We start from the raw sequence: 14,219 nt of genomic DNA, 5'->3' as shown, positions 1-14,219 counted from the left end.
CTAATTCCTTGTGTTTATGAGGTTTGTTTGTTTGTTTGTTTTACTTATATTTAATTGTTTTGTTGTTTTTACAGCCTCCCTTGTTGGCATGTCGGAGGATGCACAGAAAGGACTCCATAGCCTGGTTTAAAACAACAAAGTGAACTGAAAGCTGAAACGCTCAAAGTAAAGGACGTGTACAAGAGAATCCTCAGCCACCAACCACTCCTGGAAATGGACTCGGAGGAGGACGTTCCAGACGATGCCGCTGAGAGTGATTTGAGCACTTCTGATGAAGACTGATTGTGTCATCATTGATGTTATGTTTGCTAGAATAAAAAGTTAATCACATCTGTTTAATGTGATTTTTATAATGTCTGTTTCAGAAATTGCTTATCAACAGACATTTTACATGTTGGGAAGAAAAATGTAATTCCCTTGGTGCAGTTGTTTACCCTGAATCATTCTTTCCCATCTAATTTAATGACTCGTGCACATGTTCAGATACAATAACATAATTTAATTCATGGGATGCTTTCTGGGCTGCTCAAATTACCACAAAATGTAAAAGCACCAGGCAGCACACTCACAAGGACATTTTTTGTTCAGTGTTTTGTTGAAGAAATCAACAAGTACAACTGAGATGTTTGCTGTAGTGGTGTGTTTGTTAAGAAGCATGCCAGCACACTGGTGAACTGACAGTCCCAGAATGCACCCGAGCCAGTGACTCGCCCCAGAACAAATGACATTAATTATCTAGAAAGACAACCGTGATCAAAGACTAAGCAAAAGAGTAGGAAACAAAAGATAAGGAAAGGTACTGTGGGGTAGGAAAGAAAGGCCAGAGCCGTGCAAAATGACCTCCAGCAGGCCAGAAATATGCACGTCTGTTCAAACGGTCAGATACTGACTCCATGAGGGTGGTATGAGGGCCTGACGTCCACAGGTGGGGGTTGTGCTTACAGCCCAACACCGTGCAGGATGTTTGGCATTTGCCAGAGAACACCAAGATTGGCAACTTTTCCACTGGCGTCCTGTGCTCTTCACAGATGAAAGCAGGTTCACACTGAGCACTTGTGAAAGAGTCTGGAGACATATTGGAAAACCTTCTGCTGCCTGAAACATCCTCCAGCATGATGGTTGGGCAGTGGGTCACTAATGGTGTGGGGTGGCATTTCTTTGGGGGACCGCACAGCCCTCCATGTGCTCGGCAGAGGTAGCCTGACTGCCATTAGGTGCTGAAATTAGATCCTCAGACCCCTTGTGAGACTATATGCTGGTGCGGGTGGCCCCGGGTTCCTCCTAATGCAAGACAGCGCTAGACCTCATGTGGCTGGAGTGTGTCAGCAGTTCCTGCAAGACGAAGGCATTGATGCTGTGGACTGGCCCACCCATTCCCCAGACCTGAATCCATTTGAGGACATCTGGGACATCATGTCTCACTCCATCCACCAACTGCACCACAGACTGTCCAGGAGTTGGCAGATGCTCTAGTCCTGGAGCCTGGGAGGTGATCCATCAGGAGACCATCTGCCACTTCATCAGGAGCATGCCCAGGTGTTGTAGTGAGGTCATACAGGCATGTGGAGGCCACACAGACTACAGAGCCTCAATTTGACGTGTTTGAAGGACATTACATCAAACCAGATGAATGATTCTGTATTGCACTGATCAAGGAACCAACCCAATAGCAGCTAAAGGCATCTTCTTCACATTACTTCACTCAGTAAGTTTATACTATGTTTAATGTGCATTTTCTTCATCAGTTTAGAACATAACATGTTAGCGCTCCCTGGTTCTTTTTGGAGACAGATCCTGAGACAGCAGGCAGCTTTGGAGAACTCATGCCAGCTGTGGTCATTAAGGAATCCTTTGATTTAATATTGTTTTCATGACAACTATCCTCAGGCACATATTCCTGGATATACACAATGACACGAGTAAACTCCCATTTTAGAATCATGGCCTTCTTTGATCTGACTTACTGCCTCAGACTTTGGCCCTGTGTCCCCAAAACTACAGAGAATCCATGACACTGGGTAAGAGGCCTTGATCATGTTATAAGTGAGAGAGTTTGGTGTAACAGTGGTTGAACATGCCAAATCAATCCACAACATACTGCCATTCCCCAGCTGTAACCTGCATATGCATCAAACCAAAACCCAGTACCACAGCCACATGATAGACATACAGATGAGGTTAAAGGGCTGTGTCATGTTGCCAGATAGCTTCATCCCAAAAAAGATCAGCATTCTTCAAAAACAAAAGTTTGTGAATATTTGCTGTATTGCCAGGCCTGAACCAACCTGTTAAACTTATCAAATTATTGTCATAGATATGAACCTATTGACTGAAACAGAATAATCCATTCAAGCCTCCATCATCATCCAAGATCACTGTTAGTATTCAGATTATTTTATCTCTATTTTCCTCTAGAGTGTTTTGAAAATCAGTATTTGATCAACAGACTTTTTAAAAGTGTATTTTGATCCTATTGTTTACGCGTCTAATTGCATTTTTATTGACATTTTGACAGAAAAACCCTTAATCAAATTGTATCTGTGGTATCTAATAATAATATTAACAATAAAAGTAATGTTACATATGCAATATGCACACAATAATGATGTGCAAACAAACAAGAATAATAGAAAAAAATGACAATTAAAAGAAAAAATAATACCCTGTATATAAAAACCACATATGACCACGACTCCAAATGTGCAATTGTCACTGCATCTAAACATGACAGATGACATATTACAAACAGGTAGAAACGTATAATATACAACATGTTGTGAAGCTGGTACTGGTGCAGTTAGCTTTGCTTTAGGCTCCCATACACAGCACTGCTGACCCTAATCACCCCATACAAGATGTTACTTACTTTACGTGCAGTGCAGTATTGCTTTAACTTGCAATATGTTACAATAGCCAAGTCACTTCTATATTTATGAGCATGTAGACAATAATGTTGGCTGATATGTAAAACTATGAGATATCGAGTGCAGGGAAGATATTATTGATGGATCAGATTCATGAGTGTTTTATGTACTTAAGCCACAGTTAGAGAGTGAAACAGAGACTGACACTGGTTAGAATTGTACAGTAAATATTTTATTTTGAACTTTTATGCTGAACTACAAACTGTGAACTGTGCGATCTCTGCCACCTGTGGTGCCTGGTTTACTGTGTGTAAAACTGCGCAGGTTCCCATGTGTCATCCCACACTTTGCCACTGTCAGGAGAAAAACACAACAAACAACAACCTCACACACAAAATAGGATCATTTAGGTTGTGACATATGACAATTTTTGAGGATGAAATATCTTCTGTATTCATGTCATGCTTTATACACCTTCATTGTAATATGAATGAATCAAATCAAGTCAGAGAGTAATAATATATGAAGCAGACTTCAAGCAGGACCACAGCAGCAGCCACGATCCTTCAGAACCTGCTGGATGAGAGAGCACAGAAACTCCAGGGAAGAAGTTTAGTTAGTAACATGCATGAACTGCATTACTGAGACATGTGTGTTTACAGATGGTGGTGAGGGAGAGGGGGAGAGTTTTTAGTAAAAGGAGACGTGACTGCATCTTCAACCAATACTGAGCCTGCATAACCTGAAAGAGACAGACAGAGAGAGAGGGGGGGCACTAACCCCCAGCAGGCTGGTCCTATGACAGCATAACTAAGGGCTGAGCTGAACCAGCCCCAACTATAAGCTCTACAAAGAAGTGAAGTCTTACGCCAACTCTTAAAAGTGTTGACCATGTCCACCTCCAAAACTCATAATGGACTTTGGAGGTGGACAGCTATCAAGCTCCTCACAGAAGAGCAGCTTGACAGCTAAAAGCTCCCAATTTACTTTAGTCCAAATACATGAGTTCAAATTGAGGTGATAACTATTTATCAACAATATGAATGTCTGTTCCCGTCCAACAAAGTTGTTTCTACATACCATGTTGAGCAGGGCTTCCACTTGACTTTAACTTCTTCTTTTTCCTGAAAAACATGATATAAACAAACATTTAGTTAAGGAAGACATGCAAGTTGCATACAAAAAGGAGCCTACAAACATTTGTGTACTATTGATTGGCTCAATATATTATACAATTAGTTTACAAAAACATAAGAACCACTACAATGCTTGTACTGCCAGCATCGAGTGCATGTCAGCAAAGCAACACTGCTTACATTGTGGCTCACAAGCAAAACTAACTGAAGCAGATGTTACTGAATGGGAAGGAGCACCTCCACATCAATCACTCCTTCTGAGCATGATGTCAGGAGGACTTTAAAGAACGTAAACATCAGGAAGGCAGCACGACCAGGTCGTATCAGGTGGTATGTTCCTATTTAATGTCCTATTTGGAGCGAAATCCAGACTCAGTGGCTGAATTAGTGAAGGTTCATCAAATACAAAAGCTTATGGATAGTGTGATATTATTCTGTTATTATATGTTACCTTATATATGTAATCAAAATAGTTGAATTGTGTTAACTGCTGTAGATCATATTATACCCTTTAATATAGAGTGTGTGATCAGTATGTATCAGAATCAGAATCAGAATCAGAAAGGGTTTATTGCCAGATGTTGAGCAGGTTTACAACATTAGGAAATTGCTGCGGTGCTTCAGTGCAACATACTGTCATAAAAATATAAAATAAGAATAAGAATTAAAGTGCTAAGTGGATAGATATATACATGATATATACATGAGTGCAGGTGGTGATCAGTGCCAAGCATGTAATGATGCAGTGACACAGCGTAGGGTCATGTGTTTGTGGCGGGGACAGTCATATGGTTATTGTTCATGTGTCCGACAGCAGAGGGGAAGAAACTGTTCTTATGGCGAGAGGTTCTGGTGCGAATGGACCGGAGCCTCCTGCCTGAGGGGAGCAGGTCAAACAGACTGTGTCCAGGGTGAGAAGGGTCAGCTGAGATCCGAGCTGCACGCCGCAATGTCCTGGAGGTGTACAGGTCCTGCAGAGATGGGAGTCTGCAGCCGATCACCTTCTCAGCAGAGCGCACAACACGCTGCAGTCTCTGTTTGTCCCTGATAGTGGCTCCAGCGTACCACACGGTGATGGAGGAGGTGAGGATGGACTCGATGATTGCAGTGTAGAACTGCATCATCGTCCGTGTTGGCAGGTTGAATTTCTTCAGCTGCCTCAGGAAGTACATCCTCTGCTGGGCTTTTTTAATGACGGAGGTGATGGTGGGCTCCCACTTCAGGTCCTGGGTGATGGTGGTACCCAGGAAGCGGAACGAGTCCACAGAGGTGATGGGGGTGTCAGTCAGGATGATGGGGGGGAGTGGAGCTGTGTGCTTCCTGAAGTCCACAATAATCTCCACTGTCTTCTGGGCATTCAGCACCAGGTTGTTGTGGCTGCACCAGGACACCAGACGTTCAACCTCCCTCCTGTAGGCAGACTCATCCCCATCCGAGATGAGTCCGATAACGGTGGTGTCATCTGCAAACTTAATTAGCTTGACAGACTGGTGGGTGGAGGTGCAGCAGTTGGTGTACAGGGAGAAGAGCAGAGGAGAAAGAACACAGCCCTGAGGGGAGCCGGTGCTGATGGTCCGGGAGTCCGAGACATTCTTTCCCAGCCTCACATGCTGCTTCCTGTCCGTCAGGAAGTCAGTGATCCACCGGCAGATGGGATCAGGCACATTCATCTGGGAAAGCTTGCCTTGGAGATGGTCTGGAAGGATGGTGTTGAAGGCAGAGCTGAAGTCCACAAACAGGATCCTGGCGTAGGTTCCTGGGGAGTCCAGATGCTGCAGGATGAAGTGTAGGGCCATGTTGATGGCGTCGTCTACAGACCTGTTGGCTCTATATGCAAACTGCAGGGGGTCCAGGAGGGGGGCCGTGAGGGTCTTGAGATGGGAGAGAACTAGGCGCTCAAATGACTTCATGACCACAGATGTCAGAGCCACGGGTCTGTAGTCATTTAGTCCAGTGATCCTAGGTTTCTTGGGGACAGGGATTATGGTGGAGGACTTGAAGCAGGCAGGCACATGACATGCCTGCAGTGAGGTGTTGAAAATGCCAGAAAACACTGGGGCCAGCTCGTTTGCACAGTGTCTGAGGGTGGCAGGAGACACACCGTCTGGGCCGGGAGCTTTCCGAGCATTCAGACTCTTAAACTGCTTCCTCACATCTGCTTCATGAATATGAAGAGTTGTGGTGGGAGGAGGTGGTGTGAAATCCTCTTTTGTGTGGGGTGAGGAGGGGGGTGTTGCAGGTGAAGTGATTGAAGGTGGTGATGGCTCTATGGAGGGGGGAGAGGTGGGGGAATGAGTGTCCAAAGTGTCTCTATTGTTGGGGCCGTTGGAGGTGTGAAGGCTGCCTGATGGCTCGTCAAAACGACAGTAGAAGTCGTTGAGGGTGTTGGCCAAGAGCAAGTCGTCAGTGGAGTGGGGGGTTTTAGGCTTGTAGTTGGTGATATTCCTAAAACCTTTCCACACAGAGGCCGAGTCATTCTCTGAGATCTGCTGCTGCATCTTCTCAGAGTGCTGATGTTTAGCAATGTCCACTTCTTTAGTGAACCTGTACTTGGCCTCTCTGTAGCAGTCCCTGTCTCCGCTTCTGAATGCCTTACTCTTTTCCAGCCACAGCTTTTTGAGTTTAGGAGTAAACCAGGGTTTGTCATTGTTATAACTCACCCTGGTGCGTGATGGCACAATGCTGTCCTCACAGAAGTGGATATAGGAGGTGACAGTGTCCGTAAACTCGTCCAAGCTGTTAGAAGCAGCCTTCATTGTGTCCCAGTCTATGGTCTCCAAACACGTGCGAAGCTCCTCCACAGCCTCGTTGCTCCACAGTTTTTTAGTCCTCACGACAGGTTTGGAGAGCTTCAGCCTCTGTCTGTACGCGGGGATTAGGTGGATCATGACGTGATCAGAAAGTCCGAGTGAAGCGCGGGGCACCGCACGATAGGCCCCGCTGATCGTACTGTAACAGTGGTCTAATGTCCTCTCCTCTCTGGTCGGGCATTTAATATACTGCTTGTATTTTGGAAGCTCATGGCTCAGATTGGCTTTGTTAAAGTCCCCAAGAGCAATGATGAGAGAGTCCGGGAATGTCCGCTCCATGTGCAGTATCTGCTCCGCGAGTGCGCACTGAGCTGCCTGCGCATCTGCGTCTGGCGGGATGTAAACAGCGGCCAGGATGAATGAAGCAAACTCCCGCGGAGAGTAAAACGGTTTGCAGTGAATGAAAAGATATTCCAGAGAGGAAGAGCAGTGCTGAGCAATCACTGTTACATCTGTGCACCAGCCACTATTAATGTAGAAGCAGACACCTCCACCTTTGGTCTCACCAGAGAGAGAGGCCTGCCGGTCAGCGCGCAGCAGATGAAAGCCCTCCAGCTTGAGCGCGCTTTCCGGGATGTCCTCACAGAGCCACGTCTCCGTAAAACATAACACACAGGAGGAGGCAAAGTCTCTGTTCATACTTCTCATCAGGGCCAGTTCGTCTGTCTTATTCCTGAGTGATCGTACATTAGAAAGGAAGATCCCAGGAAGAGCGGTTCGCAGTCCGCGTCTCCTCAAACCCACGAGTGCGCCGGCTCGCTTCCCTCTCTTTCGGCGTCTCGCTTTCCTGGTCAGGGTCAGCAGTAAATCTGCCGCAGATGCGACAAATATTGGAAATAAATCCACAGGCGTTGTAGTCCTGCAGTTAAGGAGCTCTTCTCTGGTGTAAGAGTATCCAGAGGAGTGCCCAGACACAGAAGAAATGCACAAAAACAAAACAAAAGTAACGCACTGAAGCACCAGTAGTTTTAGTTTGCATTATACTTCTGACTTAAAAGAGTGTGAAAATCATTAGATCTATTGGATTGACCTGTATTACTCAACACTGTTGAATGTGTTACACTGTCTCTTGACATTTCATACTGCTGAATCATGAAGAGAATGTTGTGTGCAGAGGACCTTGTGCCGATAATAGAAGAAGCAGAACACATTCCTTTTCAGAAGAGCAGAAAGACAGAGAGCCGAGGTCATAACTTAGGCGCCGTAAGAGAGAAAGAATGTGAATGTTTAGGCTTTTACGACTAGGTGGGGGCCACTAGAGACTATAAAAAGCTGTGTAACCCGTCACCATTTTGAAACATGCTGCTGACCCTCTGCAGGCATCTCTCCCATCATGATGGCTCTAATGCTCTTAAGTGTTGAATTGTATGGAAATAAATGATTGTTGATTGAGCATTTATACACCGAGTATTGTCCTTCCTTCAGCCCAAAGATTCAAAGAATTGGGAGATTTCAACAATAGTCAGTCAGGGACAGTTCAAATCCGGGAAGCAGCAGGCTAAATTACTTACATTTACAACTCTCCTGTCTACTATCTCTTCATATTTGAAAATCTTCTGTGTACGGTGTTTTCAGCATTCTGAAAAACAACAAAGGAAATATTTACATGAGGTCTGTAAAACTGGAGAAAATGAAAGAATGAAACAAAATGAAAAAAGAAATCTGTTAATGGAAAATTGTATTTAGTAGTCAGTATAATCTTTTAGTGATATAAATTTGCTTATGGTAGGATGCTGTTTGTAGTTATTTGTATTAGGAAATGTTTAACCAATCAATTGTGTAGTGACAGGATGTGTGATTTTTAGCAGGCTTGGTTCACCCCCACATCCTGGGAGCATGAGAGGTCGTACCTTGTTTTACTGTTTTAACGTAGCTATGTCTGTTTTAGTCTAAGTGCTTTAACTGCTGGACTTCCTCACCGTGCCATCTAGGGTGGGGGAGACTACCCTCTTTATGACCAAGGATGTACCTTTTGTGCCTTCATGTTATATGACCCTTTGATCAGCAGAACACACACACACACACACACACACACACACACACACACACACACACACACACACACACACACTGAAGTATAAATAAAGACCGGGGCAGTTTCTTAGTGCGAGTCTCTGAGGCTGCCCTTGCTAGCAAGAACTCTGTGTGTTTCTCTTCTCTGAGTCTTTACTGAAGAAGTGTTTTAGAATATTTTCCCTAACAAAATCTTATCAAACTTAACGAACCTGTCATGTGTTTCGTACATTTACAATAACACAACGTCTAACCTTTCCTTTTCCTTTTTTTGGTTGGGACATCTGAGGTGTACGCCGTAGAAATCGAGGGAGATGCAGGAAGTGGAGACGAAGAGGAAGATGCAGGAGGAAGCAGAGATGAAGAGGAGGATGCAGGAGGAAGCAGAGATGAAGAGGAGGATGCAGAAGGAAGCAGAGATGAAGAGGAGGATGCAGGAGGCTGACAGAGGAAGATGTTGGTTCAGGCTCTAAATGAAGAATAAATTCCTAGTTTCGAGCCTCTGGGTCTGGGACTCGTCCAGCATCCACACTGTCAGCAGAGGATGGTCCAGCTGCTGGTGGAGAACTTTTAGCAGGAGGTGAAACTTGTAATTCTGCAAAATTTTAAATACTAAATATTCATTAAAACTGATGCAGGCTCGGAGCGTGAGAGTTTAGTGTTTCTCACAGCACCAACTATGCAGTGATCACTCAGGTCGTTGGCAAAAACTGCAGATGTGGAAAACTTACGCAGCATATTAGTTAAAAAAGGTCAATAAGAGCAGATTTATCTGGGTGTTTAGGATCAAGGCGTGTGAGGCTTTAAATAATTTGAGTCAGTTTTAAAAACAAGCAGCGTGCCTTAAAATCATCAGACACAGAAGAAAGCCAGTCCCAATGAAAATCATCCATCTGAAAGACGTCATTAAAATGCAGCTCAGATAAAAGTTGAAACAGAGACGGTGATGTGCTGGGGGAAGCAGGTGGAGGCTGATAGCAGCCAACAACAGTCTGATTTCCAAACAGATCAATAGTTAAGGCCAAGATTTCAAATGGCTGAGGTGCAGATGGAGAGAACAAGACTTGAGCAGCAAGACAGACCTTCACATAAACTTCCAGACCTCCGCCTTTTCTGGGACAGTCTGAGTGCTAAATGTTAAATCCATCAGTTGCTACGTTTTTATCCAGTAAAGATTTGGAAAGTCTCAGAAACAACAATGATACCAGCACCGCTTGAACAGCCCAGATTCCAATCATATCCATGTTAGGAAGCACACGACGTGATGCACGTGTAACCCAGACAGTTTTTAACATCTGCTGGTGTTTCACATTCAGCCAGAGGCCCAGGGTTAGGTTGGATACCAGACAATAATAAAAGCATCGTTATTAGACTCTAGAGCTCGTTTATAGCTGACACCACATGTAGAGTTTAAGTTCACACAGAGACGATGACATTTTTCTACAACCAGCAAACAATAAACAAGAAATGTATCAAGAGTTTCAGAAGAAGCTGTTTTACAGAGAAATGATTCCCTGAAGACAAAATTATTATTATCATCTTTATTTCTCCAGGTGAAAATTTAATTGAGATTAAAAATGTTGTTTTCAAGAGAGACCTGGCATCATGGCAGAAAGAGTCAGAAATACATCATAATTCAAACAAATACAAAATAGGAGAAACATCCTACATAAACTTCATAAAGTTTCATTAACAGACTTTGAACAATGGACTTCAAACTTCCCCCCAAAACAACAGAAACACATTTGAAGATAATGAATGACATTTATCCCTCTAAAGAAGGACTTAGACTACGATTTAATATGAATGAGAACATGTTCATAAATGGATGCAACCAAAGATTTCCCTAGGGATGGGTATCGAAAACCGGTTCTTGTTGAGAACCGGTTCCCACTGTTTCAATTCCTTGGAATCGTTTGCCATTTTTGCAAACGATTCCCTTATCGATTCCAGTCGCCCCGAATGACGTCACCACGTTGCGGAGCGTCATTTACCTGGCAGGAAACATGGCGCCTAAGCGGCTCAAACGCTCAAAAGTTTGATTATACTTTATGAGAACCGATGACAACAGGGCAACTTGCAAAGTAGATATTTCATTTAAGGGAGGAAACACTACGAATATGCAAAAGCATTTGCTCACAAAACACGCGATGACACGCGTTTTTAATTCCGCTCCGGACTCGTGACTCTCAACCCAGCAGCAGCGCTAACGTTTGCACGTCCTCTCCCGTTAATGCGGCAGGTAAATAATCAACTAACAGTGCATATTATGTTAGCGCGGTCTGCCTTATTACAAGACCTGCCATTACTGTACATGTAGGTGACCATGATGAGAGAGACAGACAGAGTCTGGCTGGCGCTCGCTGGCAGTTCTCGCTGCAGTCTACCGGTAGCGTCTCCTTTCAGGCCAGGATAGACGAATGTCACCGAGCAGTGACTCAGTTTGTGGTCAAAGGCTTGAACCCATTTGCCTCAGCAGAAGCCCCCGATTTTTGGTAAGTGAATGTGTTTAATTGTAGGCAGGGACATTACTGGATATTCTTGTGTAATTGCCACAGAACAATTTATGTTATACTTTGTTAGAAGAATATTTATTTTATTATTTTACATTTACAATTTTTTTTCCTGGGGACCCTGTGACACCCCATTGAAGAGCCGTAGGCTGGATCTCTTAAGATCTCACTGTTGGGTTTGTAAGGCCATGTTACTCCTAAATTTCTATCTTGTTCAAAGAGAAGATATAAAACACAGTTCTAAGCTAATCGACCTTAGTGTTCTCCTTTTTAAAAAAAAAAAGAATCGATAAGAGAATCGATAAAGAATTGAATCGTTAAACAGAATCGAAAATGGAATCGGAATCGTTAAAATCTTATCAATACCCATCCCTATCAATCCCTGATTTAGAGACAACAGAACATTTGGTTTGATTTCACAAGATAAGAATGACGACTGAGTTGAAAGATTATTTTATGTTTAGTCAAATCTTTCCTACATAAAGTCGGATTACAAAATCATCCCCTAAGTTTGTTGTTTTATTCAAGAAATTGAAATTATAGAGAAAATCTGTGAAATGACTTAAAGAAAACAAACCACAAAAACTCTATGATACTCTAAACTAGAGATGGACCGATCCGATATTAAGTATCGGTATCGGTCCGATACTGACCTAAATTACTGGATCGGATATCGGAGAAAAATAAAAAATGTAATCCGATCCATTAAATATCACGAAAGCACCTCGCAAAACTTGCAACACGCCGTAACTCACCTCAGAACGTTAGCAGTCGGAGCAGTATGCATCACGTGATAGAGCGGCTGTGGCTTGCGGGACCTGTCGGTGGTCTGGATAGCATGTGGAGCTTCGCTAGCAACCTGGCATTTCATCTCCGATAAAGTTATCCCCGAGAGAAGTGAAGCAAGTGTGTAAGTCCATCTCTGAATGTTTGTAAAGCATTCCCACATTAAGCTTAATGAGCGACTGCCTCTTGCTCTCCGGCTGCTACTTCAATCGTGAAACTTACTTAATTACTTGCTCAATGATCAGCTGATCGGCTTTACTGTCGCGAGTCCGTCTCTCTTGTTTGTTTTTGGCCCACTTTGCGCCAGAAAGAGGAAACCAGCGGCTGAACAGCAGCAGCACGTTTAAGCTTGATAAGCTGTTGTTAGAATTTATTTAATATTACTTTCTACACCCGGATCTTTTTCTATGTAGCTGACGGCTGGTAACTGTGCAGGGGCGGATCTAGCAAAGTTTAGCCAGGGGGGCCGATAGGGGATGAACAGGGAAAAGGGGCACAAAGACATACTTTTCTTTCTTATTCTCATTTAAAATGTCTAGCTTTTAATAAATAATTATCCAAATCTTGGATAAGGAATAAAAGTAAAAGGAATAGAAGTCAATTACTGTATATAGTGACTATTAAGTCTACTATATATACCCTAGTAAGCTATAGTACTTTTTACTTTGGGAAGGTACCATCTGTGCAGTCTGCAATTTTGTTGAAGAAAGATGTTGAATCTATTTAATATTTCTTGAAAAATAATTGATTTCTGTGCATTTTTTTCACACTGCATCAAATTAAGGTTGATTACATCGATTAAGCATCATGAGGTGGCGCGTGAGGGGTGGTTCCCTATTTTTTTATTTTTTTATTTTTGTTGTTGCTGGGAGTTGGAACCCTATTAGTTAGGTTGCTTAATATTTACGCTAAGTACTCTTTAAAATACCAGAATAGGGAGGATGGTGTAGGTTTAAGTTTATTAGATTGATCAGTATTGCTGAACTATGAAATATTTTTTTTGTATACAGGTATAACAGAATAGCTTTAGTGTAGTTGTTGTTGTTTTAAACTTGAGTATGAACTTGCAGACTTGCAAAATGCAGCAAGGTATTTTAAAAAACAGTTTTGTTGATTAAAAAACACTATATCGGATTCATATCGGTATCAGCAGATATCCAAATTTATGATATCGGTATCGGTATCGGACATAAAAAAGTGGTATCGTGCCATCTCTACTCTAAACCCCCTGGTTTAGGTCGGCAACCTTTCTGATGATGAGTGCATCTAAAATTTCCTCAAAGTCAATGTGCCGTATGATTGCATTAGCAATAAATGACACACTATATAGAACTACTTTATAGGATTATATTTGTGCGCAGATGTTTGCAGCTATCAGCGAATAGTTATCAGCTATTTTGAAACAAAAAAATACTTTTTATCCATAACAGCAAATGAACTGTACAACAGAAAATACAAATGCTGTTTATGGTGTCCTCACAACAATGATAAGAAAAATAAACTGGGCCAATATGTCATGTTTGTTAATACAGGGACACACATGTTAATGTGATCTCTGGTCTCCTCTGAGTGGGAGTTATTATAACTGACTGTAAAAAGTCAGCACAAGGAAAATAAACTCCACCTAAACTTGGTTTATATCTGACCCAGATAGACTGCAGGTCATAACTTCTTACCTGAAGTTCAGTTCACCTGACACTCGGACCGGCGGCCGCCTCGGGTCTCTGCTCCTCCTGCCTCCCCTTTCCCTCATCCACCTGCTGCCTCTGTGGAAGCTCCGCCATAGCCACCACCAAACAACTGACTTATTTTTACACATCGACCAGCATCCAGCCAATCCGCCATCTTTCATTGTTTATACCGTTACAAAAATAAAAATAAAAAATCACCATCAGTATGCCCGATAGCCAGTCCAGCTATGGTCGTGCCATCAGTTAACCCTTCACATGCCAGCTGTGACAGGCGTGCCCAGGGTTGCCGACCCCTGCTCTAAAGCATCTGATTTGGATTCCTGAGATCAAATATATTTTCCTTTGGCTTTGTTTTCTTCCCATTTGTGGCTTTAATGTAGTGTTACATCCTGTTTGTTTGCTTCCG

At 43.0% G+C, this 14,219-nt stretch overlaps 1 protein-coding gene and 1 long non-coding RNA gene across 2 annotated transcripts in view; one reads left to right on the top strand and one right to left on the bottom strand.

Moving 5' to 3' along the window:
- The window catches only part of LOC145425144 (NACHT, LRR and PYD domains-containing protein 12-like), a 596,587-nt gene that overhangs the window by 156,140 nt on the left and 426,228 nt on the right, over positions 1-14,219 (bottom strand). The gene's annotated exons all lie outside the window — the stretch shown is intronic.
- On the top strand, positions 10,356-11,622 carry LOC145425184 (uncharacterized). The gene is made up of 2 exons (XR_013905844.1): positions 10,356-11,065; positions 11,144-11,622. It is a non-coding gene; the product is annotated as an uncharacterized LOC145425184 (long non-coding RNA).

The sequence above is a fragment of the Astatotilapia calliptera genome, chromosome 3 (assembly GCF_964374335.1).
Source record: "Astatotilapia calliptera chromosome 3, fAstCal68.1, whole genome shotgun sequence".
NCBI lineage: Eukaryota > Metazoa > Chordata > Actinopteri > Cichliformes > Cichlidae > Astatotilapia > Astatotilapia calliptera.
This window is presented reverse-complemented; position numbering and strand designations above follow the sequence as displayed.